This window comes from Salmo salar, chromosome ssa17 (genome assembly GCF_905237065.1).
Source record: "Salmo salar chromosome ssa17, Ssal_v3.1, whole genome shotgun sequence".
NCBI lineage: Eukaryota > Metazoa > Chordata > Actinopteri > Salmoniformes > Salmonidae > Salmo > Salmo salar.
The window spans coordinates 20,555,331-20,581,005 of NC_059458.1; the positions used below are offsets into that span (position 1 = coordinate 20,555,331).

Genomic DNA, 25,675 nt, shown 5'->3' on the forward strand with positions numbered 1-25,675 from the left:
AGTGCGAACAATTAATTTTTTTCTCTATATCATGGGCATGTGTAAGTGCCTTCCGTTACACATTTTTTTTACTGCTTCTATCAGTTCGTATAGGTGAAAAGGATTTCACAGTACCCCAGTGGCCTAAGACACTGGCCTCATAAGCCATGGATTGTGGGTCTTACTCTTTTCTGCAGTGGTTGAAAGCAGAGTGGCGCAGCGGAAGCGTGCTGGGCCCATAACCCAGAGGTCGATGGATCGAAACCATCCTCTGCTAAACAGCTTATTTTTAGCAATGAAGTGCGAACAATTAATTTTTTCTCTATATCATGGGCATGTGTAAGTGCCTTCCGTTACACCTTTTTTTTACTGCTTCTATCAGTTCGTATAGGTGAAAAGGATTTCGCAGTACACCAGTGGCCTGAGACACTGGCCTCCTAAGCCATGGATTGTGATTCCTACTCTTTTCTGCATAGTCTAAAAGCAGAGTGGCGCAGCGGAAGCGTGCTGGGCCCATAACCCAGAGGTCGATGGATCGAAACCATCCTCTGCTAAACAGTTTATTTTTAGCAATGAAGTGCGAACAATAATTTTTTTCTCTATATCATGGGCATGTGTAAGTGCCTTCCGTTACACTTTTTTTACTGCTTCTATCAGTTCGTATAGGTGAAAAGGATTTCGCAGTACACCAGTGGCCTGAGACACTGGCCTCCTAAGCCATGGATTGTGGTTCCTACTCTTTTCTGGAGTGGTCTGAAAGCAGAGTGGCGCAGCGGAAGCGTGCTGGGCCCATAACCCAGAGGTCGATGGATCGAAACCATCCTCTGCTAAACAGCTTATTTTTAGCAATGAAGTGCGAACAATACATTTTTTTCTCTATATCATGGGCATGTGTAAGTGCCTTCCGTTACACATTTTTTTTACTGCTTCTATCAGTTCGTATAGGTGAAAAGGATTTCACAGTACCCCAGTGGCCTAAGACACTGGCCTCCTAAGCCATGGATTGTGGGTCTTACTCTTTTCTGGAGTGGTTGAAAGCAGAGTGGCGCAGCGGAAGCGTGCTGGGCCCATAACCCAGAGGTCGATGGATCGAAACCATCCTCTGCTAAACAGCTTATTTTTAGCAATGAAGTGCGAACAATTAATTTTTTTCTCTATATCATGGGCATGTGTAAGTGCCTTCCGTTACACATTTTTTTTACTGCTTCTATCAGTTCGTATAGGTGAAAAGGATTTCACAGTACCCCAGTGGCCTAAGACACTGGCCTCCTAAGCCATGGATTGTGGGTCTTACTCTTTTCTGGAGTGGTTGAAAGCAGAGTGGCGCAGCGGAAGCGTGCTGGGCCCATAACCCAGAGGTCGATGGATCGAAACCATCCTCTGCTAAACAGCTTATTTTTAGCAATGAAGTGCGAACAATTAATTTTTTCTCTATATCATGGGCATGTGTAAGTGCCTTCCGTTACACATTTTTTTTACTGCTTCTATCAGTTCGTATAGGTGAAAACGATTTCACAGTACCCCAGTGGCCTAAGACACTGGCATCATAAGCCATGGATTGTGGGTCTTACTCTTTTCTGCAGTGGTTGAAAGCAGAGTGGCGCAGCGGAAGCGTGCTGGGCCCATAACCCAGAGGTCGATGGATCGAAACCATCCTCTGCTAAACAGCTTATTTTTAGCAATGAAGTGCGAACAATTAATTTTTTTCTCTATATCATGGGCATGTGTAAGTGCCTTCCGTTACACCTTTTTTTTACTGCTTCTATCAGTTCGTATAGGTGAAAAGGATTTCGCAGTACACCAGTGGCCTGAGACACTGGCCTCCTAAGCCATGGATTGTGGGTCTTACTCTTTTCTGCATAGTCTAAAAGCAGAGTGGCGCAGCGGAAGCGTGCTGGGCCCATAACCCAGAGGTCGATGGATCGAAACCATCCTCTGCTAAACAGCTTATTTTTAGCAATGAAGTGCGAACAATAATTTTTTTTCTCTATATCATGGGCATGTGTAAGTGCCTTCCGTTACACATTTTTTTACTGCTTCTATCAGTTCGTATAGGTGAAAAGGATTTCACAGTACCCCAGTGGCCTAAGACACTGGCCTCCTAAGCCATGGATTGTGGGTCTTACTCTTTTCTGGAGTGGTTGAAAGCAGAGTGGCGCAGCGGAAGCGTGCTGGGCCCATAACCCAGAGGTCGATGGATCGAAACCATCCTCTGCTAAACAGCTTATTTTTAGCAATGAAGTGCGAACAATTAATTTTTTTCTCTATATCATGGGCATGTGTAAGTGCCTTCCGTTACACATTTTTTTTACTGCTTCTATCAGTTCGTATAGGTGAAAAGGATTTCACAGTACCCCAGTGGCCTAAGACACTGGCCTCCTAAGCCATGGATTGTGGGTCTTACTCTTTTCTGGAGTGGTTGAAAGCAGAGTGGCGCAGCGGAAGCGTGCTGGGCCCATAACCCAGAGGTCGATGGATCGAAACCATCCTCTGCTAAACAGCTTATTTTTAGCAATGAAGTGCGAACAATTAATTTTTTTCTCTATATCATGGGCATGTGTAAGTGCCTTCCGTTACACATTTTTTTACTGCTTCTATCAGTTCGTATAGGTGAAAACGATTTCACAGTACCCCAGTGGCCTAAGACACTGGCATCATAAGCCATGGATTGTGGGTCTTACTCTTTTCTGCAGTGGTTGAAAGCAGAGTGGCGCAGCGGAAGCGTGCTGGGCCCATAACCCAGAGGTCGATGGATCGAAACCATCCTCTGCTAAACAGCTTATTTTTAGCAATGAAGTGCGAACAATTAATTTTTTTCTCTATATCATGGGCATGTGTAAGTGCCTTCCGTTACACCTTTTTTTTACTGCTTCTATCAGTTCGTATAGGTGAAAAGGATTTCGCAGTACACCAGTGGCCTGAGACACTGGCCTCCTAAGCCATGGATTGTGATTCCTACTCTTTTCTGCATAGTCTAAAAGCAGAGTGGCGCAGCGGTAGCGTGCTGGGCCCATAACCCAGAGGTCGATGGATCGAAACCATCCTCTGCTAAACAGTTTATTTTTAGCAATGAAGTGCGAACAATAATTTTTTTTCTCTATATCATGGGCATGTGTAAGTGCCTTCCGTTACACATTTTTTTTACTGCTTCTATCAGTTCGTATAGGTGAAAAGGATTTCACAGTACCCCAGTGGCCTAAGACACTGGCCTCCTAAGCCATGGATTGTGGGTCTTACTCTTTTCTGGAGTGGTTGAAAGCAGAGTGGCGCAGCGGAAGCGTGCTGGGCCCATAACCCAGAGGTCGATGGATCGAAACCATCCTCTGCTAAACAGCTTATTTTTAGAAATGAAGTGCGAACAATACATTTTTTTCTCTATATCATGGGCATGTGTAAGTGCCTTCCGTTACACATTTTTTTTACTGCTTCTATCAGTTCGTATAGGTGAAAAGGATTTCACAGTACCCCAGTGGCCTAAGACACTGGCCTCCTAAGCCATGGATTGTGGGTCTTACTCTTTTCTGGAGTGGTTGAAAGCAGAGTGGCGCAGCGGAAGCGTGCTGGGCCCATAACCCAGAGGTCGATGGATCGAAACCATCCTCTGCTAAACAGCTTATTTTTAGCAATGAAGTGCGAACAATAAATTATTTTCTCTATATCATGGGCATGTGTAAGTGCCTTCCGTTACACCTTATTTTTACTGCTTCTATCAGTTCGTATAGGTCAAAAGGATTTCACAGTACCCCAGTGGCCTAAGACACTGGCCTCCTAAGCCATGGATTGTGGGTCTTACTCTTTTCTGGAGTGGTTGAAAGCAGAGTGGCGCAGCGGAAGCGTGCTGGGCCCATAACCCAGAGGTCGATGGATCGAAACCATCCTCTGCTAAACAGCTTATTTTTAGCAATGAAGTGCGAACAATAATTTTTTTCTCTATATCATGGGCATGTGTAAGTGCCTTCCGTTACACATTTTTTTTACTGCTTCTATCAGTTCGTATAGGTGAAAAGGATTTCACAGTACCCCAGTGGCCTAAGACACTGGCCTCCTAAGCCATGGATTGTGGGTCTTACTCTTTTCTGGAGTGGTTGAAAGCAGAGTGGCGCAGCGGAAGCGTGCTGGGCCCATAACCCAGAGGTCGATGGATCGAAACCATCCTCTGCTAAACAGCTTATTTTTAGCAATGAAGTGCGAACAATTAATTTTTTTCTCTATATCATGGGCATGTGTAAGTGCCTTCCGTTACACCTTTTTTTACTGCTTCTATCAGTTCGTATAGGTGAAAAGGATTTCGCAGTACACCAGTGGCCTGAGACACTGGCCTCCTAAGCCATGGATTGTGATTCCTACTCTTTTCTGCATAGTCTAAAAGCAGAGTGGCGCAGCGGAAGCGTGCTGGGCCCATAACCCAGAGGTCGATGGATCGAAACCATCCTCTGCTAAACAGCTTATTTTTAGCAATGAAGTGCGAACAATTAATTTTTTTCTCTATGTCATGGGCATGTGTAAGTGCCTTCCGTTACACATTTTTTTACTGCTTCTATCAGTTCGTATAGGTGAAAAGGATTTCACAGTACCCCAGTGGCCTAAGACACTGGCCTCCTAAGCCATGGATTGTGGGTCTTACTCTTTTCTGGAGTGTTTGAAAGCAGAGTGGCGCAGCGGAAGCGTGCTGGGCCCATAACCCAGAGGTCGATGGATCGAAACCATCCTCTGCTAAACAGTTTATTTTTAGCAATGAAGTGCGAACAATAATTTTTTTCTCTATGTCATGGGCATGTGTAAGTGCCTTCCGTTACACATTTTTTTACTGCTTCTATCAGTTCGTATAGGTGAAAAGGATTTCACAGTACCCCAGTGGCCTAAGACACTGGCCTCCTAAGCCATGGATTGTGGGTCTTACTCTTTTCTGGAGTGGTTGAAAGCAGAGTGGCGCAGCGGAAGCGTGCTGGGCCCATAACCCAGAGGTCGATGGATCGAAGCCATCCTCTGCTAAACAGCTTATTTTTAGCAATGAAGTGCGAACAATTAATTTTTTTCTCTATATCATGGGCATGTGTAAGTGCCTTCCGTTACACCTTTTTTTTACTGCTTCTATCAGTTCGTATAGGTGAAAAGGATTTCGCAGTACACCAGTGGCCTGAGACACTGGCCTCCTAAGACATGGATTGTGATTCCTACTCTTTTCTGTATAGTCTAACAGCAGACTGGCGCAGCAGTAGCGTGCTGGGCCCATAACCCAGAGGTCGATGGATCGAAACCATCCTCTGCTAAACAGTTTATTTCTAGCAATGATGTGTGAACACATTTTTTTCTCGCTATAGCATGGGCATGTGTAAGTGCCTTCCGTTACACATTTTTTTTACTGCTTCTATCAGTTCGTATAGGTGAAAAAGATTTCACAGTACACCAGTGGCCAGAGACACTGGCCTCCTAAGCCATGGATTGTGATTCCTACTCTTTTCACGGAGTGGTTGAAAGCAGAGTGGCGCAGCGGAAGCGTGCTGGGCCCAGAGGTCGATGGATCAAAACCATCCTCTGCTAAACAGTTTGTTTTTAGCATTGAAGTGCGAAGAAAAAAATCTGCTATATCATGGGCATTTGTCAGTGCCTTCTGTTACACATTTTTTTTACTGCTTCAATGAGTTTGTACTGGTCGTAAATGAACTACAGTGCCCCAGTGGCCTAATGGATAAGGCACTGGCCTCCTAAGCCAGTGATTGTGGGTTCAAGTCCCATCTGGGGTGTTTGAAAGCAGAGTGGCGCAGCGGAAGCGTGCTGGGCCCATAACGCAGAGGTCGATGGATCGAAACCATCCTCTGCTAAACAGTTTATTTTTAGCAATGAAGTGCGAACAATAATTTTTTTTCTCTATATCATGGGCATGTGTAAGTGCCTTCCGTTACACATTTTTTTTACTGCTTCTATCAGTTCATATAGGTGAAAAGGATTTCACAGTACCCCAGTGGCCTAAGACACTGGCCTCCTAAGCCATGGATTGTGGGTCTTACTCTTTTCTGGAGTGGTTGAAAGCAGAGTGGCGCAGCGGAAGCGTGCTGGGCCCATAACCCAGAGGTCGATGGATCGAAACCATCCTCTGCTAAACAGATTTTTTTTAGCAATGAAGTGCGAACAATTAATTTTTTTCTCTATATCATGGGCATGTGTAAGTGCCTTCCGTTACACCTTTTTTTTTACTGCTTCTATCAGTTCGTATAGGTGAAAAGGATTTCGCAGTACACCAGTGGCCTGAGACACTGGCCTCCTAAGCCATGGATTGTGATTCCTACTCTTTTCTGCATAGTCTAAAAGCAGAGTGGCGCAGCGGAAGCGTGCTGGGCCCATAACCCAGAGGTCGATGGATCGAAACCATCCTCTGCTAAACATTTTATTTTTAGCAATGAAGTGCGAACAATACATTTTTTTCTCTATATCATGGGCATGTGTAAGTGCCTTCCGTTACACATTTTTTTTACTGCTTCTATCAGTTCGTATAGGTGAAAAGGATTTCACAGTACCCCAGTGGCCTAAGACACTGGCCTCCTAAGCCATGGATTGTGGTTCCTACTCTTTTCTGCAGTGGTCTAAAAGCAGAGTGGCGCAGCGGAAGCGTGCTGGGCCCATAACCCAGAGGTCGATGGATCGAAACCATCCTCTGCTAAACAGTTTATTTTTAGCAATGAAGTGCGAACAATAATTTTTTTCTCTATATCATGGGCATGTGTAAGTGCCTTCCGTTACACATTTTTTTACTGCTTCTATCAGTTCGTATAGGTGAAAAGGATTTCACAGTACCCCAGTGGCCAGAGACACTGGCCTCCTAAGCCATGGATTGTGATTCCTACTCTTTTCACGGAGTGGTTGAAAGCAGAGTGGCGCAGCGGAAGCGTGCTGGGCCCAGAGGTCGATGGATCAAAACCATCCTCTGCTAAACAGTTTGTTTTTAGCATTGAAGTGCGAAGAAAAAAATCTGCTATATCATGGGCATTTGTCAGTGCCTTCTGTTACACATTTTTTTACTGCTTCAATGAGTTTGTACTGGTCGTAAATGAACTACAGTGCCCCAGTGGCCTAATGGATAAGGCACTGGCCTCATAAGCCATGGATTGTGGGTCTTACTCTTTTCTGGAGTGGTTGAAAGCAGAGTGGCGCAGCTGAAGCGTGCTGGGCCCATAACCCAGAGGTCGATGGATCGAAACCATCCTCTGCTAAAGAGTTTATTTTTAGCAATGAAGTGCGAACAATACATTTTTTTCTCTATATCATGGGCATGTGTAAGTGCCTTCCGTTACACATTTTTTTACTGCTTCTATCAGTTCGTATAGGTGAAAAGGATTTCACAGTACCCCAGTGGCCAGAGACACTGGCCTCCTAAGCCATGGATTGTGATTCCTACTCTTTTCACGGAGTGGTTGAAAGCAGAGTGGCGCAGCGGAAGCGTGCTGGGCACCCAGAGGTCGATGAATCGAAACCATCCTCTGCTAAACAGTTTGTTTTTAGCAATGAAGTGCGAAGAAAAAATTCTGCTATATCATGGGCATGTGTAAGTGCCTTCCGTTACACATTTTTTTTACTGCTTCTATCAGTTCGTATAGGTGAAAAGGATTTCACAGTACCCCAGTGGCCTAAGACACTGGCCTCATAAGCCATGGATTGTGGGTCTTACTCTTCTCTGCAGTGGTTGAAAGCAGAGTGGCGCAGCGGAAGCGTGCTGGGCCCATAACCCAGAGGTCGATGGATCGAAACCATCCTCTGCTAAACAGCTGATTTTTAGCAATGAAGTGCGAACAATAATTTTTTTTCTCTATATCATGGGCATGTGTAAGTGCCTTCCGTTACACCTTTTTTTTACTGCTTCTATCAGTTCGTATAGGTGAAAAGGATTTCGCAGTACACCAGTGGCCTGAGACACTGGCCTCCTAAGCCATGGATTGTGATTCCTACTCTTTTCTGCATAGTCTAAAAGCAGACTGGCGCAGCAGTAGCGTGCTGGGCCCATAACCCAGAGGTCGATGGATCGAAACCATCCTCTGCTAAACAGTTTATTTCTAGCAATGATGTGTGAACACATTTTTTTTTCTCGCTATAGCATGGGCATGTGTCAGTGCCTTCCGTTACACATTTTTTTTACTGCTTCTATCTGTTCGTATAGGTGAAAAAGATTTCACAGTACACCAGTGGCCAGAGACACTGGCCTCCTAAGCCATGGATTGTGATTCCTACTCTTTTCACGGAGTGGTTGAAAGCAGAGTGGCGCAGCGGAAGCGTGCTGGGCCCAGAGGTCGATGGATCAAAACCATCCTCTGCTAAACAGTTTGTTTTTAGCATTGAAGTGCGAAGAAAAAAAATCTGCTATATCATGGGCATTTGTCAGTGCCTTCTGTTACACATTTTTTTTACTGCTTCAATGAGTTTGTACTGGTCGTAAATGAACTACAGTGCCCCAGTGGCCTAATGGATAAGGCACTGGCCTCCTAAGCCAGTGATTGTGGGTTCAAGTCCCATCTGGGGTGTTTGAAAGCAGAGTGGCGCAGCGGAAGCGTGCTGGGCCCATAACGCAGAGGTCGATGGATCGAAACCATCCTCTGCTAAACAGTTTATTTTTAGCAATGAAGTGCGAACAATAATTTTTTTCTCTATATCATGGGCATGTGTAAGTGCCTTCCGTTACACATTTTTTTACTGCTTCTATCAGTTCGTATAGGTGAAAAGGATTTCACAGTACCCCAGTGGCCTAAGACACTGGCCTCCTAAGCCATGGATTGTGGGTCTTACTCTTTTCTGGAGTGGTTGAAAGCAGAGTGGCGCAGCGGAAGCGTGCTGGGCCCATAACCCAGAGGTCGATGGATCGAAACCATCCTCTGCTAAACAGATTTTTTTAGCAATGAAGTGCGAACAATTAATTTTTTTCTCTATATCATGGGCATGTGTAAGTGCCTTCCGTTACACCTTTTTTTTTACTGCTTCTATCAGTTCGTATAGGTGAAAAGGATTTCGCAGTACACCAGTGGCCTGAGACACTGGCCTCCTAAGCCATGGATTGTGATTCCTACTCTTTTCTGCATAGTCTAAAAGCAGAGTGGCGCAGCGGAAGCGTGCTGGGCCCATAACCCAGAGGTCGATGGATCGAAACCATCCTCTGCTAAACATTTTATTTTTAGCAATGAAGTGCGAACAATACATTTTTTTCTCTATATCATGGGCATGTGTAAGTGCCTTCCGTTACACATTTTTTTTACTGCTTCTATCAGTTCGTATAGGTGAAAAGGATTTCACAGTACCCCAGTGGCCTAAGACACTGGCCTCCTAAGCCATGGATTGTGATTCCTACTCTTTTCTGCATAGTCTAAAAGCAGAGTGGCGCAGCGGAAGCGTGCTGGGCCCATAACCCAGAGGTCGATGGATCGAAACCATCCTCTGCTAAACAGTTTATTTTTAGCAATGAAGTGCGAACAATAATTTTTTTTCTCTATATCATGGGCATGTGTAAGTGCCTTCCGTTACACATTTTTTTTACTGCTTCTATCAGTTCGTATAGGTGAAAAGGATTTCACAGTACCCCAGTGGCCAGAGACACTGGCCTCCTAAGCCATGGATTGTGATTCCTACTCTTTTCACGGAGTGGTTGAAAGCAGAGTGGCGCAGCGGAAGCGTGCTGGGCCCAGAGGTCGATGGATCAAAACCATCCTCTGCTAAACAGTTTGTTTTTAGCATTGAAGTGCGAAGAAAAAAAATCTGCTATATCATGGGCATTTGTCAGTGCCTTCTGTTACACATTTTTTTTACTGCTTCAATGAGTTTGTACTGGTCGTAAATGAACTACAGTGCCCCAGTGGCCTAATGGATAAGGCACTGGCCTCATAAGCCATGGATTGTGGGTCTTACTCTTTTCTGCAGTGGTTGAAAGCAGAGTGGCGCAGCTGCAGCGTGCTGGGCCCATAACCCAGAGGTCGATGGATCGAAACCATCCTCTGCTAAACATTTTATTTTTAGCAATGAAGTGCGAACAATACATGTTTTTCTCTATATCATGGGCATGTGTAAGTGCCTTCCGTTACACATTTTTTTTACTGCTTCTATCAGTTCGTATAGGTGAAAAGGATTTCACAGTACCCCAGTGGCCAGAGACACTGGCCTCCTAAGCCATGGATTGTGATTCCTACTCTTTTCACGGAGTGGTTGAAAGCAGAGTGGCGCAGCGGAAGCGTGCTGGGCCCAGAGGTCGATGAATCAAAACCATCCTCTGCTAAACAGTTTGTTTTTAGCAATGAAGTGCGAAGAAAAAAAATCTGCTATATCATGGGCATGTGTAAGTGCCTTCCGTTACACATTTTTTTACTGCTTCTATCAGTTCGTATAGGTGAAAACGATTTCACAGTACCCCAGTGGCCTAAGACACTGGCCTCATAAGCCATGGATTGTGGGTCTTACTCTTCTCTGGAGTGGTTGAAAGCAGAGTGGCGCAGCGGAAGCGTGCTGGGCCCATAACCCAGAGGTCGATGGATCGAAACCATCCTCTGCTAAACAGCTGATTTTTAGCAATGAAGTGCGAACAATTAATTTTTTCTCTATATCATGGGCATGTGTAAGTGCCTTCCGTTACACCTTTTTTTTACTGCTTCTATCAGTTCGTATAGGTGAAAAGGATTTCGCAGTACACCAGTGGCCTGAGACACTGGCCTCCTAAGCCATGGATTGTGATTCCTACTCTTTTCTGCATAGTCTAAAAGCAGAGTGGCGCAGCGGAAGCGTGCTGGGCCCATAACCCAGAGGTCGATGGATCGAAACCATCCTCTGCTAAACAGTTTATTTTTAGCAATGAAGTGCGAACAATAATTTTTTTCTCTATATCATGGGCATGTGTAAGTGCCTTCCGTTACACCTTTTTTTACTGCTTCTATCAGTTCGTATAGGTGAAAAGGATTTCGCAGTACACCAGTGGCCTGAGACACTGGCCTCCTAAGCCATGGATTGTGATTCCTACTCTTTTCTGCATAGTCTAAAAGCAGAGTGGCGCAGCGGAAGCGTGCTGGGCCCATAACCCAGAGGTCGATGGATCGAAACCATCCTCTGCTAAACAGTTTATTTTTAGCAATGAAGTGCGAACAATACATTTTTTTCTCTATATCATGGGCATGTGTAAGTGCCTTCCGTTACACATTTTTTTTTACTGCTTCTATCAGTTCGTATAGGTGAAAAGGATTTCACAGTACCCCAGTGGCCTAAGACACTGGCCTCCTAAGCCATGGATTGTGGGTCTTACTCTTTTCTGCAGTGGTTGAAAGCAGAGTGGCGCAGCGGAAGCGTGCTGGGCCCATAACCCAGAGGTCGATGGATCGAAACCATCCTCTGCTAAACAGCTGATTTTTAGCATTGAAGTGCGAACAATTAATTTTTTCTCTATATCATGGGCATGTGTAAGTGCCTTCCGTTACACCTTTTTTTTACTGCTTCTATCAGTTCGTATAGGTGAAAAGGATTTCGCAGTACACCAGTGGCCTGAGACACTGGCCTCCTAAGCCATGGATTGTGATTCCTACTCTTTTCTGCATAGTCTAAAAGCAGAGTGGCGCAGCGGAAGCGTGCTGGGCCCATAACCCAGAGGTCGATGGATCGAAACCATCCTCTGCTAAACAGTTTATTTTTAGCAATGAAGTGCGAACAATAATTTTTTTCTCTATATCATGGGCATGTGTAAGTGCCTTCCGTTACACCTTTTTTTACTGCTTCTATCAGTTCGTATAGGTGAAAAGGATTTCGCAGTACACCAGTGGCCTGAGACACTGGCCTCCTAAGACATGGATTGTGGTTCCTACTCTTTTCTGGAGTAGTCTAAAAGCAGAGTGGCGCAGCGGAAGCGTGCTGGGCCCATAACCCAGAGGTCGATGGATCGAAACCATCCTCTGCTAAACAGTTTATTTTTAGCAATGAAGTGCGAACAATAAATTTTTTTCTCTATATCATGGGCATGTGTAAGTGCCTTCCGTTACACATTTTTTTACTGCTTCTATCAGTTCGTATAGGTGAAAAGGATTTCACAGTACCCCAGTGGCCTAAGACACTGGCCTCCTAAGCCATGGATTGTGGGTCTTACTCTTTTCTGGAGTGGTTGAAAGCAGAGTGGCGCAGCGGAAGCGTGCTGGGCCCATAACCCAGAGGTCGATGGATCGAAACCATCCTCTGCTAAACAGCTTATTTTTAGCAATGAAGTGCGAACAATTAATTTTTTTCTCTATATCATGGGCATGTGTAAGTGCCTTCCGTTACACCTTTTTTTACTGCTTCTATCAGTTCGTATAGGTGAAAAGGATTTCGCAGTACACCAGTGGCCTGAGACACTGGCCTCCTAAGCCATGGATTGTGGTTCCTACTCTTTTCTGCATGGTCTAAAAGCAGAGTGGCGCAGCGGAAGCGTGCTGGGCCCATAACCCAGAGGTCGATGGATCGAAACCATCCTCTGCTAAACAGCATATTTTTAGCAATGAAGTGCGAACAATTAATTTTTTTCTCTATATCATGGGCATGTGTAAGTGCCTTCCGTTACACCTTTTTTTTACTGCTTCTATCAGTTCGTATAGGTGAAAAGGATTTCGCAGTACACCAGTGGCCTGAGACACTGGCCTCCTAAGCCATGGATTGTGATTCCTACTCTTTTCTGCATAGTCTAAAAGCAGAGTGGCGCAGCGGAAGCGTGCTGGGCCCATAACCCAGAGGTCGATGGATCGAAACCATCCTCTGCTAAACAGCTTATTTTTAGCAATGAAGTGCGAACAATAATTTTTTTTCTCTATATCATGGGCATGTGTAAGTGCCTTCCGTTACACATTTTTTTTACTGCTTCTATCAGTTCGTATAGGTGAAAAGGATTTCGCAGTACACCAGTGGCCTGAGACACTGGCCTCCTAAGCCATGGATTGTGATTCCTACTCTTTTCACGGAGTGGTTGAAAGCAGAGTGGCGCAGCGGAAGCGTGCTGGGCCCAGAGGTCGATGAATCAAAACCATCCTCTGCTAAACAGTTTGTTTTTAGCATTGAAGTGCGAAGAAAAAAAATCTGCTATATCATGGGCATTTGTCATTGCCTTCTGTTACACATTTTTTTTACTGCTTCAATGAGTTTGTACTGGTCGTAAATGAACTACAGTGCCCCAGTGGCCTAATGGATAAGGCACTGGCCTCCTAAGCCAGTGATTGTGGGTTCAAGTCCCATCTGGGGTGTTTGAAAGCAGAGTGGCGCAGCGGAAGCGTGCTGGGCCCATAACCCAGAGGTCGATGGATCGAAACCATCCTCTGCTAAACAGTTTATTTTTAGCAATGAAGTGCGAACAATAATTTTTTTTCTCTATATCATGGGCATGTGTAAGTGCCTTCCGTTACACCTTTTTTTACTGCTTCTATCAGTTCGTATAGGTGAAAAGGATTTCACAGTACCCCAGTGGCCTAAGACACTGGCCTCCTAAGCCATGGATTGTGGGTCTTACTCTTGTCTGGAGTGGTTGAAAGCAGAGTGGCGCAGCGGAAGCGTGCTGGGCCCATAACCCAGAGGTCGATGGATCGAAACCATCCTCTGCTAAACAGTTTATTTTTAGCAATGAAGTGCGAACAATAATTTTTTTTCTCTATATCATGGGCATGTGTAAGTGCCTTCCGTTACACCTTTTTTTACTGCTTCTATCAGTTCGCATAGGTGAAAAGGATTTCGCAGTACACCAGTGGCCTGAGACACTGGCCTCCTAAGACATGGATTGTGATTCCTACTCTTTTCTGCATAGTCTAAAAGCAGAGTGGCGCAGCGGAAGCGTGCTGGGCCCATAACCCAGAGGTCGATGGATCGAAACCATCCTCTGCTAAACAGCTTATTTTTAGCAATGAAGTGCGAACAATTAATTTTTTTCTCTATATCATGGGCATGTGTAAGTGCCTTCCGTTACACATTTTTTTTACTGCTTCTATCAGTTCGTATAGGTGAAAAGGATTTCGCAGTACACCAGTGGCCTGAGACACTGGCCTCCTAAGCCATGGATTGTGATTCCTACTCTTTTCTGCATAGTCTAAAAGCAGAGTGGCGCAGCGGAAGCGTGCTGGGCCCATAACCCAGAGGTCGATGGATCGAAACCATCCTCTGCTAAACAGCTTATTTTTAGCAATGAAGTGCGAACAATAATTTTTTTTCTCTATATCATGGGCATGTGTAAGTGCCTTCCGTTACACATTTTTTTTACTGCTTCTATCAGTTCGTATAGGTGAAAAGGATTTCACAGTACCCCAGTGGCCAGAGACACTGGCCTCCTAAGCCATGGATTGTGATTCCTACTCTTTTCACGGAGTGGTTGAAAGCAGAGTGGCGCAGCGGAAGCGTGCTGGGCCCAGAGGTCGATGAATCAAAACCATCCTCTGCTAAACAGTTTGTTTTTAGCATTGAAGTGCGAAGAAAAAAAATCTGCTATATCATGGGCATTTGTCATTGCCTTCTGTTACACATTTTTTTTACTGCTTCAATGAGTTTGTACTGGTCGTAAATGAACTACAGTTCCCCAGTGGCCTAATGGATAAGGCACTGACCTCCTAAGCCAGTGATTGTGGGTTCAAGTCCCATCTGGCGTGTTTGAAAGCAGAGTGGCGCAGCGGAAGCGTGCTGGGCCCATAACCCAGAGGTCGATGGATCGAAACCATCCTCTGCTAAACAGTTTATTTTTAGCAATGAAGTGCGAACAATAATTTTTTTTCTCTATATCATGGGCATGTGTAAGTGCCTTCCGTTACACCTTTTTTTACTGCATCTATCAGTTCGTATAGGTGAAAAGGATTTCACAGTACCCCAGTGGCCTAAGACACTGGCCTCCTAAGCCATGGATTGTGGGTCTTACTCTTGTCTGGAGTGGTTGAAAGCAGAGTGGCGCAGCGGAAGCGTGCTGGGCCCATAACCCAGAGGTCGATGGATCGAAACCATCCTCTGCTAAACAGTTTATTTTTAGCAATGAAGTGCGAACAATAATTTTTTTCTCTATATCATGGGCATGTGTAAGTGCCTTCCGTTACACCTTTTTTTTACTGCTTCTATCAGTTCGCATAGGTGAAAAGGATTTCGCAGTACACCAGTGGCCTGAGACACTGGCCTCCTAAGACATGGATTGTGATTCCTACTCTTTTCTGCATAGTCTAAAAGCAGAGTGGCGCAGCGGAAGCGTGCTGGGCCCATAACCCAGAGGTCGATGGATCGAAACCATCCTCTGCTAAACAGTTTATTTTTAGCAATGAAGTGCGAACAATACATTTTTTTCTCTATATCATGGGCATGTGTAAGTGCCTTCCGTTACACATTTTTTTTACTGCTTCTATCAGTTCGTATAGGTGAAAAGGATTTCACAGTACCCCAGTGGCCTAAGACACTGGCCTCCTAAGCCATGGATTGTGGGTCTTACTCTTTTCTGGAGTGGTTGAAAGCAGAGTGGCGCAGCGGAAGCGTGCTGGGCCCATAACCCAGAGGTCGATGGATCGAAACCATCCTCTGCTAAACAGCTTATTTTTAGCAATGAAGTGCGAACAATACATTTTTTTCTCTATATCATGGGCATGTGTAAGTGCCTTCCGTTACACATTTTTTTTACTGCTTCTATCAGTTCGTATAGGTGAAAAGGATTTCACAGTACCCCAGTGGCCTAAGACACTGGCCTCCTAAGCCATGGATTGTGGGTCTTACTCTTTTCTGGAGTGGTTGAAAGCAGAGTGGCGCAGCGGAAGCGTGCTGGGCCCATAACCCAGAGGTCGATGGATCGAAACCATCCTCTGCTAAACAGCTTATTTTTAGCAATGAAGTGCGAACAATTAATTTTTTCTCTATATCATGGGCATGTGTAAGTGCCTTCCGTTACACCTTTTTTTTACTGCTTCTATCAGTTCGTATAGGTGAAAAGGATTTCGCAGTACACCAGTGGCCTGAGACACTGGCCTCCTAAGCCATGGATTGTGATTCCTACTCTTTTCTGCATAGTCTAAAAGCAGAGTGGCGCAGCGGAAGCGTGCTGGGCCCATAACCCAGAGGTCGATGGATCGAAACCATCCTCTGCTAAACAGCTTATTTTTAGCAATGAAGTGCGAACAATAATTTTTTTTCTCTATATCATGGGCATGTGTAAGTGCCTTCCGTTACACCTTTTTTTACTGCTTCTATCAGTTCGCATAGGTGAAAAGGATTTCGCAGTACACCAGTGGCCTGAGACACTGGCCTCCTAAGCCATGGATTGTGATTCCTACTCTTTTCTGCATAGTCTAAAAGCAGAGTGGCGCAGCGGAAGCGTGCTGGGCCCATAACCCAGAGGTCGATGGATCGAAACCATCCTCTGCTAAACAGTTTATTTTTAGCAATGAAGTGCGAACAATACATTTTTTTCTCTATATCATGGGCATGTGTAAGTGCCTTCCGTTACACATTTTTTTTACTGCTTCTATCAGTTCGTATAGGTGAAAAGGATTTCACAGTACCCCAGTGGCCTAAGACACTGGCCTCCTAAGCCATGGATTGTGGGTCTTACTCTTTTCTGGAGTGGTTGAAAGCAGAGTGGCGCAGCGGAAGCGTGCTGGGCCCATAACCCAGAGGTCGATGGATCGAAACCATCCTCTGCTAAACAGCTTATTTTTAGCAATGAAGTGCGAACAATTAATTTTTTTCTCTATATCATGGGCATGTGTAAGTGCCTTCCGTTACACAGTTTTTTTACTGCTTCTATCAGTTCGTATAGGTGAAAAGGATTTCACAGTACCCCAGTGGCCTAAGACACTGGCCTCCTAAGCCATGGATTGTGGGTCTTACTCTTTTCTGGAGTGGTTGAAAGCAGAGTGGCGCAGCGGAAGCGTGCTGGGCCCATAACCCAGAGGTCAATGGATCGAAACCATCCTCTGCTAAACAGCTTATTTTTAGCAATGAAGTTCGAACAATTAATTTTTTTCTCTATATCATGGGCATGTGTAAGTGCCTTCCGTTACACATTTTTTTTACTGCTTCTATCAGTTCGTATAGGTGAAAACGATTTCACAGTACCCCAGTGGCCTAAGACACTGGCATCATAAGCCATGGATTGTGGGTCTTACTCTTTTCTGCAGTGGTTGAAAGCAGAGTGGCGCAGCGGAAGCGTGCTGGGCCCATAACCCAGAGGTCGATGGATCGAAACCATCCTCTGCTAAACAGCTTATTTTTAGCAATGAAGTGCGAACAATTAATTTTTTCTCTATATCATGGGCATGTGTAAGTGCCTTCCGTTACACCTTTTTTTTACTGCTTCTGTCAGTTCGTATAGGTGAAAAGGATTTCGCAGTACACCAGTGGCCTGAGACACTGGCCTCCTAAGCCATGGATTGTGATTCCTACTCTTTTCTGCATAGTCTAAAAGCAGAGTGGCTCAGCGGAAGCGTGCTGGGCCCATAACCCAGAGGTCGATGGATCGAAACCATCCTCTGCTAAACATTTTATTTTTAGCAATGAAGTGCGAACAATACATTTTTTTCTCTATATCATGGGCATGTGTAAGTGCCTTCCGTTACACATTTTTTTACTGCTTCTATCAGTTCGTATAGGTGAAAAGGATTTCACAGTACCCCAGTGGCCTAAGACACTGGCCTCCTAAGCCATGGATTGTGGGTCTTACTCTTTTCTGGAGTGGTTGAAAGCAGAGTGGCGCAGCGGAAGCGTGCTGGGCCCATAACCCAGAGGTCGATGGATCGAAACCATCCTCTGCTAAACAGCATATTTTTAGCAATGAAGTGCGAACAATTAATTTTTTTCTCTATATCATGGGCATGTGTAAGTGCCTTCCGTTACACCTTTTTTTTACTGCTTCTATCAGTTCGTATAGGTGAAAAGGATTTCGCAGTACACCAGTGGCCTGAGACACTGGCCTCCTAAGCCATGGATTGTGATTCCTACTCTTTTCTGCATAGTCTAAAAGCAGAGTGGCGCAGCGGAAGCGTGCTGGGCCCATAACCCAGAGGTCGATGGATCGAAACCATCCTCTGCTAAACAGCTTATTTTTAGCAATGAAGTGCGAACAATTAATTTTTTTCTCTATATCATGGGCATGTGTAAGTGCCTTCCGTTACACCTTTTTTTACTGCTTCTATCAGTTCGTATAGGTGAAAAGGATTTCGCAGTACACCAGTGGCCTGAGACACTGGCCTCCTAAGCCATGGATTGTGGTTCCTACTCTTTTCTGCAGTAGTCTAAAAGCAGAGTGGCGCAGCGGAAGCGTGCTGGGCCCATAACCCAGAGGTCGATGGATCGAAACCATCCTCTGCTAAACAGCTTATTTTTAGCAATGAAGTGCGAACAATTAATTTTTTTCTCTATATCATGGGCATGTGTAAGTGCCTTCCGTTACACCTTTTTTTACTGCTTCTATCAGTTCGTATAGGTGAAAAGGATTTCGCAGTACACCAGTGGCCTGAGACACTGGCCTCCTAAGACATGGATTGTGATTCCTACTCTTTTCTGCATAGTCTAAAAGCAGAGTGGCGCAGCGGAAGCGTGCTGGGCCCATAACCCAGAGGTCGATGGATCGAAACCATCCTCTGCTAAACAGTTTATTTTTAGCAATGAAGTGCGAACAATACATTTTTTTCTCTATATCATGGGCATGTGTAAGTGCCTTCCGTTACACATTTTTTTACTGCTTCTATCAGTTCGTATAGGTGAAAAGGATTTCACAGTACCCCAGTGGCCTAAGACACTGGCCTCCTAAGCCATGGATTGTGGGTCTTACTCTTTTCTGGAGTGGTTGAAAGCAGAGTGGCGCAGCGGAAGCGTGCTGGGCCCATAACCCAGAGGTCGATGGATCGAAACCATCCTCTGCTAAACAGATTTTTTTAGCAATGAAGTGCGAACAATTAATTTTTTCTCTATATCATGGGCATGTGTAAGTGCCTTCCGTTACACCTTTTTTTTACTGCTTCTATCAGTTCGTATAGGTGAAAAGGATTTCGCAGTACCCCAGTGGCCTGAGACACTGGCCTCCTAAGCCATGGATTGTGGTTCTTACTCTTTTCTGCATAGTCTAAAAGCAGAGTGGCGCAGCGGAAGCGTGCTGGGCCCATAACCCAGAGGTCGATGGATCGAAACCATCCTCTGCTAAACAGCTTATTTTTAGCAATGAAGTGCGAACAATACATTTTTTTCTCTATATCATGGGCATGTGTAAGTGCCTTCCGTTACACATTTTTTTACTGCTTCTATCAGTTCGTATAGGTGAAAAGGATTTCACAGTACCCCAGTGGCCTAAGACACTGGCCTCATAAGCCATGGATTGTGGGTCTTACTCTTTTCTGCATAGTCTAAAAGCAGAGTGGCGCAGCGGAAGCGTGCTGGGCCCATAACCCAGAGGTCGATGGATCGAAACCATCCTCTGCTAAACAGTTTATTTTTAGCAATGAAGTGCGAACAATAATTTTTTTTCTCTATATCATGGGCATGTGTAAGTGCCTTCCGTTACACATTTTTTTTACTGCTTCTATCAGTTCGTATAGGTGAAAAGGATTTCACAGTACCCCAGTGGCCAGAGACACTGGCCTCCTAAGCCATAGATTGTGATTCCTACTCTTTTCACGGAGTGGTTGAAAGCAGAGTGGCGCAGCGGAAGCGTGCTGGGCCCAGAGGTCGATGAATCAAAACCATCCTCTGCTAAACAGTTTGTTTTTAGCATTGAAGTGCGAAGAAAAAAAATCTGCTATATCATGGGCATTTGTCAGTGCCTTCTGTTACACATTTTTTTTACTGCTTCAATGAGTTTGTACTGGTCGTAAATGAACTACAGTGCCCCAGTGGCCTAATGGATAAGGCACTGGCCTCCTAAGCCATGGATTGTGGGTCTTACTCTTTTCTGGAGTGGTTGAAAGCAGAGTGGCGCAGCGGAAGCGTGCTGGGCCCATAACCCAGAGGTCGATGGATCGAAACCATCCTCTGCTAAACATTTTATTTTTAGCAATGAAGTGCGAACAATACATTTTTTTCTCTATATCATGGGCATGTGTAAGTGCCTTCCGTTACACATTTTTTTTACTGCTTCTATCAGTTCGTATAGGTGAAAAGGATTTCACAGTACCCCAGTGGCCAGAGACACTGGCCTCCTAAGCCATGGATTGTGATTCCTACTCTTTTCACGGAGTGGTTGAAAGCAGAGTGGCGCAGCGGAAGCGTGCTGGGACCCAGAGGTCGATGGATCAAAACCATCCTCTGCTAAACAGTTTGTTTTTAGCAATGAAGTGCGAAGAATAAAATCTGCTATATCATGGGCATGTGTAAGTGCCTTCCGTTACACATTTTTTTTACTGCTTCTATCAGTTCGTATAGGTGAAAACGATTTCACAGTACCCCAGTGGCCTAAGACACTGGCCTCCTAAGCCATGGATTGTGGGTCTTACTCTTTTCTGCAGTGGTTGAAAGCAGAGTGGCGCAGCGGAAGCGTGCTGGGCCCATAACCCAGAGGTCGATGGATCGAAACCATCCTCTGCTAAACAGCTGATTTTTAGCAATGAAGTGCGAACAATAATTTTTTTTCTCTATATCATGGGCATGTGTAAGTGCCTTCCGTTACACCTTTTTTTTACTGCTTCTATCAGTTCGTATAGGTGAAAAGGATTTCGCAGTACACCAGTGGCCTGAGACACTGGCCTCCTAAGCCATGGATTGTGATTCCTACTCTTTTCTGCATAGTCTAAAAGCAGAGTGGCGCAGCGGAAGCGTGCTGGGCCCATAACCCAGAGGTCGATGGATCGAAACCATCCTCTGCTAAACAGTTTATTTTTAGCAATGAAGTGCGAACAATAATTTTTTTCTCTATATCATGGGCATGTGTAAGTGCCTTCCGTTACACCTTTTTTTACTGCTTCTATCAGTTCGTATAGGTGAAAAGGATTTCGCAGTACACCAGTTGCCTGAGACACTGGCCTCCTAAGCCATGGATTGTGATTCCTACTCTTTTCTGCATAGTCTGAAAGCAGAGTGGCGCAGCGGAAGCGTGCTGGGCCCATAACCCAGAGGTCGATGGATCGAAACCATCCTCTGCTAAACAGTTTATTTTTAGCAATGAAGTGCGAACAATAAATTTTTTCTCTATATCATGGGCATGTGTAAGTGCCTTCCGTTACACATTTTTTTACTGCTTCTATCAGTTCGTATAGGTGAAAAGGATTTCACAGTACCCCAGTGGCCTAAGACACTGGCCTCCTAAGCCATGGATTGTGGGTCTTACTCTTTTCTGGAGTGGTTGAAAGCAGAGTGGCGCAGCGGAAGCGTGCTGGGCCCATAACCCAGAGGTCGATGGATCGAAACCATCCTCTGCTAAACAGCTTATTTTTAGCAATGAAGTGCGAACAATTAATTTTTTTCTCTATATCATGGGCATGTGTAAGTGCCTTCCGTTACACCTTTTTTTACTGCTTCTATCAGTTCGTATAGGTGAAAAGGATTTCGCAGTACACCAGTGGCCTGAGACACTGGCCTCCTAAGCCATGGATTGTGATTCCTACTCTTTTCTGCATAGTCTAAAAGCAGAGTGGCGCAGCGGAAGCGTGCTGGGCCCATAACCCAGAGGTCGATGGATCGAAACCATCCTCTGCTAAACAGTTTATTTTTAGCAATGAAGTGCGAACAATACATTTTTTTCTCTATATCATGGGCATGTGTAAGTGCCTTCCGTTACACATTTTTTTACTGCTTCTATCAGTTCGTATAGGTGAAAAGGATTTCACAGTACCCCAGTGGCCAGAGACACTGGCCTCCTAAGCCATGGATTGTGATTCCTACTCTTTTCACGGAGTGGTTGAAAGCAGAGTGGCGCAGCGGAAGCGTGCTGGGCCCAGAGGTCGATGAATCAAAACCATCCTCTGCTAAACAGTTTGTTTTTAGCATTGAAGTGCGAAGAAAAAAAATCTGCTATATCATGGGCATTTGTCATTGCCTTCTGTTACACATTTTTTTTACTGCTTCAATGAGTTTGTACTGGTCGTAAATGAACTACAGTGCCCCAGTGGCCTAATGGATAAGGCACTGGCCTCCTAAGCCAGTGATTGTGGGTTCAAGTCCCATCTGGGGTGTTTGAAAGCAGAGTGGCGCAGCGGAAGCGTGCTGGGCCCATAACCCAGAGGTCGATGGATCGAAACCATCCTCTGCTAAACAGTTTATTTTTAGCAATGAAGTGCGAACAATAATTTTTTTCTCTATATCATGGGCATGTGTAAGTGCCTTCCGTTACACCTTTTTTTACTGCTTCTATCAGTTCGTATAGGTGAAAAGGATTTCACAGTACCCCAGTGGCCTAAGACACTGGCCTCCTAAGCCATGGATTGTGGGTCTTACTCTTTTCTGGAGTGGTTGAAAGCAGAGTGGCGCAGCGGAAGCGTGCTGGGCCCATAACCCAGAGGTCGATGGATCGAAACCATCCTCTGCTAAACAGTTTATTTTTAGCAATGAAGTGCGAACAATAATTTTTTTCTCTATATCATGGGCATGTGTAAGTGCCTTCCGTTACACCTTTTTTTACTGCTTCTATCAGTTCGCATAGGTGAAAAGGATTTCGCAGTACACCAGTGGCCTGAGACACTGGCCTCCTAAGACATGGATTGTGGTTCCTACTCTTTTCTGCATAGTCTAAAAGCAGAGTGGCGCAGCGGAAGCGTGCTGGGCCCATAACCCAGAGGTCGATGGATCGAAACCATCCTCTGCTAAACAGCATATTTTTAGCAATGAAGTGCGAACAATTAATTTTTTTCTCTATATCATGGGCATGTGTAAGTGCCTTCCGTTACACCTTTTTTTACTGCTTCTATCAGTTCGTATAGGTGAAAAGGATTTCGCAGTACACCAGTGGCCTGAGACACTGGCCTCCTAAGCCATGGATTGTGATTCCTACTCTTTTCTGCATAGTCTAAAAGCAGAGTGGCGCAGCGGAAGCGTGCTGGGCCCATAACCCAGAGGTCGATGGATCGAAACCATCCTCTGCTAAACAGCTTATTTTTAGCAATGAAGTGCGAACAATAATTTTTTTCTCTATATCATGGGCATGTGTAAGTGCCTTCCGTTACACATTTTTTTACTGCTTCTATCAGTTCGTATAGGTGAAAAGGATTTCACAGTACCCCAGTGGCCAGAGACACTGGCCTCCTAAGCCATGGATTGTGATTCCTACTCTTTTCACGGAGTGGTTGAAAGCAGAGTGGCGCAGCGGAAGCGTGCTGGGACCCAGAGGTCGATGGATCGAAACCATCCTCTGCTAAACAGTTTGTTTTTAGCATTGAAGTGCGAAGAAAAAAATCTGCTATATCATGGGCATTTGTCAGTGCCTTCTGTTACACATTTTTTTACTGCTTCAATGAGTTTGTACTGGTCGAAAATGAACTACAGTACCCCAGTGGCCTAATGGATAAGGCACTGGCCTCATAAGCCATGGATTGTGGGTCTTACTCTTTTCTGCAGTGGTTGAAAGCAGAGTGGCGCAGCGGAAGCGTGCTGGGCCCATAACCCAGAGGTCGATGGATCGAAACCATCCTCTGCTAAACAGTTTATTTTTAGCAATGAAGTGCGAACAATAAATTTTTTTCTCTATATCATGGGCATGTGTAAGTGCCTTCCGTTACACATTTTTTTACTGCTTCTATCAGTTCGTATAGGTGAAAAGGATTTCACAGTACCCCAGTGGCCAGAGACACTGGCCTCCTAAGCCATGGATTGTGATTCCTACTCTTTTCACGGAGTGGTTGAAAGCAGAGTGGCGCAGCGGAAGCGTGCTGGGCCCCAGAGGTCGATGGATCGAAACCATCCTCTGCTAAACAGTTTGTTTTTAGCAATGAAGTGCGAAGAAAAAATATCTGCTATATCATGGGCATGTGTAAGTGCCTTCCGTTACACATTTTTTTACTGCTTCTATCAGTTCGTATAGGTGAAAACGATTTCACAGTACCCCAGTGGCCTAAGACACTGGCCTCCTAAGCCATGGATTGTGGGTCTTACTCTTTTCTGCAGTGGTTGAAAGCAGAGTGGCGCAGCGGAAGCGTGCTGGGCCCATAACCCAGAGGTCGATGGATCGAAACCATCCTCTGCTAAACAGCTGATTTTTAGCAATGAAGTGCGAACAATTAATTTTTTTCTCTATATCATGGGCATGTGTAAGTGCCTTCCGTTACACCTTTTTTTTACTGCTTCTATCAGTTCGTATAGGTGAAAAGGATTTCGCAGTACACCAGTGGCCTGAGACACTGGCCTCCTAAGACATGGATTGTGATTCCTACTCTTTTCTGCATAGTCTAAAAGCAGAGTGGCGCAGCGGAAGCGTGCTGGGCCCATAACCCAGAGGTCGATGGATCGAAACCATCCTCTGCTAAACAGTTTATTTTTAGCAATGAAGTGCGAACAATACATTTTTTCTCTATATCATGGGCATGTGTAAGTGCCTTCCGTTACACATTTTTTTTACTGCTTCTATCAGTTCGTATAGGTGAAAAGGATTTCACAGTACCCCAGTGGCCTAAGACACTGGCCTCCTAAGCCATGGATTGTGGGTCTTACTCTTTTCTGGAGTGGTTGAAAGCAGAGTGGCGCAGCGGAAGCGTGCTGGGCCCATAACCCAGAGGTCGATGGATCGAAACCATCCTCTGCTAAACAGCTTATTTTTAGCAATGAAGTGCGAACAATTAATTTTTTTCTCTATATCATGGGCATGTGTAAGTGCCTTCCGTTACACCTTTTTTTACTGCTTCTATCAGTTCGTATAGGTGAAAAGGATTTCGCAGTACACCAGTGGCCTGAGACACTGGCCTCCTAAGCCATGGATTGTGATTCCTACTCTTTTCTGCATAGTCTAAAAGCAGAGTGGCGCAGCGGAAGCGTGCTGGGCCCATAACCCAGAGGTCGATGGATCGAAACCATCCTCTGCTAAACAGCATATTTTTAGCAATGAAGTGCGAACAATTAATTTTTTTCTCTATATCATGGGCATGTGTAAGTGCCTTCCGTTACACTTTTTTTTTACTGCTTCTATCAGTTCGTATAGGTGAAAAGGATTTCGCAGTACACCAGTGGCCTGAGACACTGGCCTCCTAAGCCATGGATTGTGATTCCTACTCTTTTCACGGAGTGGTTGAAAGCAGAGTGGCGCAGCGGAAGCGTGCTGGGCCCAGAGGTCGATGAATCAAAACCATCCTCTGCTAAACAGTTTGTTTTTAGCATTGAAGTGCGAAGAAAAAAATCTGCTATATCATGGGCATTTGTCATTGCCTTCTGTTACACATTTTTTTACTGCTTCAATGAGTTTGTACTGGTCGTAAATGAACTACAGTGCCCCAGTGGCCTAATGGATAAGGCACTGGCCTCCTAAGCCAGTGATTGTGGGTTCAAGTCCCATCTGGGGTGTTTGAAAGCAGAGTGGCGCAGCGGAAGCGTGCTGGGCCCATAACCCAGAGGTCGATGGATCGAAACCATCCTCTGCTAAACAGTTTATTTTTAGCAATGAAGTGCGAACAATAATTTTTTTTCTCTATATCATGGGCATGTGTAAGTGCCTTCCGTTACACCTTTTTTTACTGCTTCTATCAGTTCGTATAGGTGAAAAGGATTTCACAGTACCCCAGTGGCCTAAGACACTGGCCTCCTAAGCCATGGATTGTGGGTCTTACTCTTGTCTGGAGTGGTTGAAAGCAGAGTGGCGCAGCGGAAGCGTGCT

At 45.0% G+C, this 25,675-nt stretch overlaps 5 non-coding genes across 5 annotated transcripts; all 5 read left to right on the forward strand.

The window, feature by feature from the left end:
* The first annotated feature begins 5,650 nt into the window (after positions 1 to 5,650).
* Positions 5,651 to 5,723, forward strand: trnar-ccu (transfer RNA arginine (anticodon CCU)). Its single transcript has one exon. It is a non-coding gene; the product is annotated as a tRNA-Arg (tRNA).
* Positions 5,724 to 8,416: 2,693 nt separating this feature from the next.
* On the forward strand, positions 8,417 to 8,489 carry trnar-ccu (transfer RNA arginine (anticodon CCU)). The gene has a single exon. It is a non-coding gene; the product is annotated as a tRNA-Arg (tRNA).
* A 4,631-nt stretch (positions 8,490 to 13,120) lies between these two features.
* Positions 13,121 to 13,193, forward strand: trnar-ccu (transfer RNA arginine (anticodon CCU)). The gene has a single exon. It is a non-coding gene; the product is annotated as a tRNA-Arg (tRNA).
* An 8,789-nt stretch (positions 13,194 to 21,982) lies between these two features.
* trnar-ccu (transfer RNA arginine (anticodon CCU)) lies at positions 21,983 to 22,055 on the forward strand. The gene has a single exon. It is a non-coding gene; the product is annotated as a tRNA-Arg (tRNA).
* A 3,237-nt stretch (positions 22,056 to 25,292) lies between these two features.
* trnar-ccu (transfer RNA arginine (anticodon CCU)) lies at positions 25,293 to 25,365 on the forward strand. The gene has a single exon. It is a non-coding gene; the product is annotated as a tRNA-Arg (tRNA).
* Positions 25,366 to 25,675: the final 310 nt, after the last annotated feature.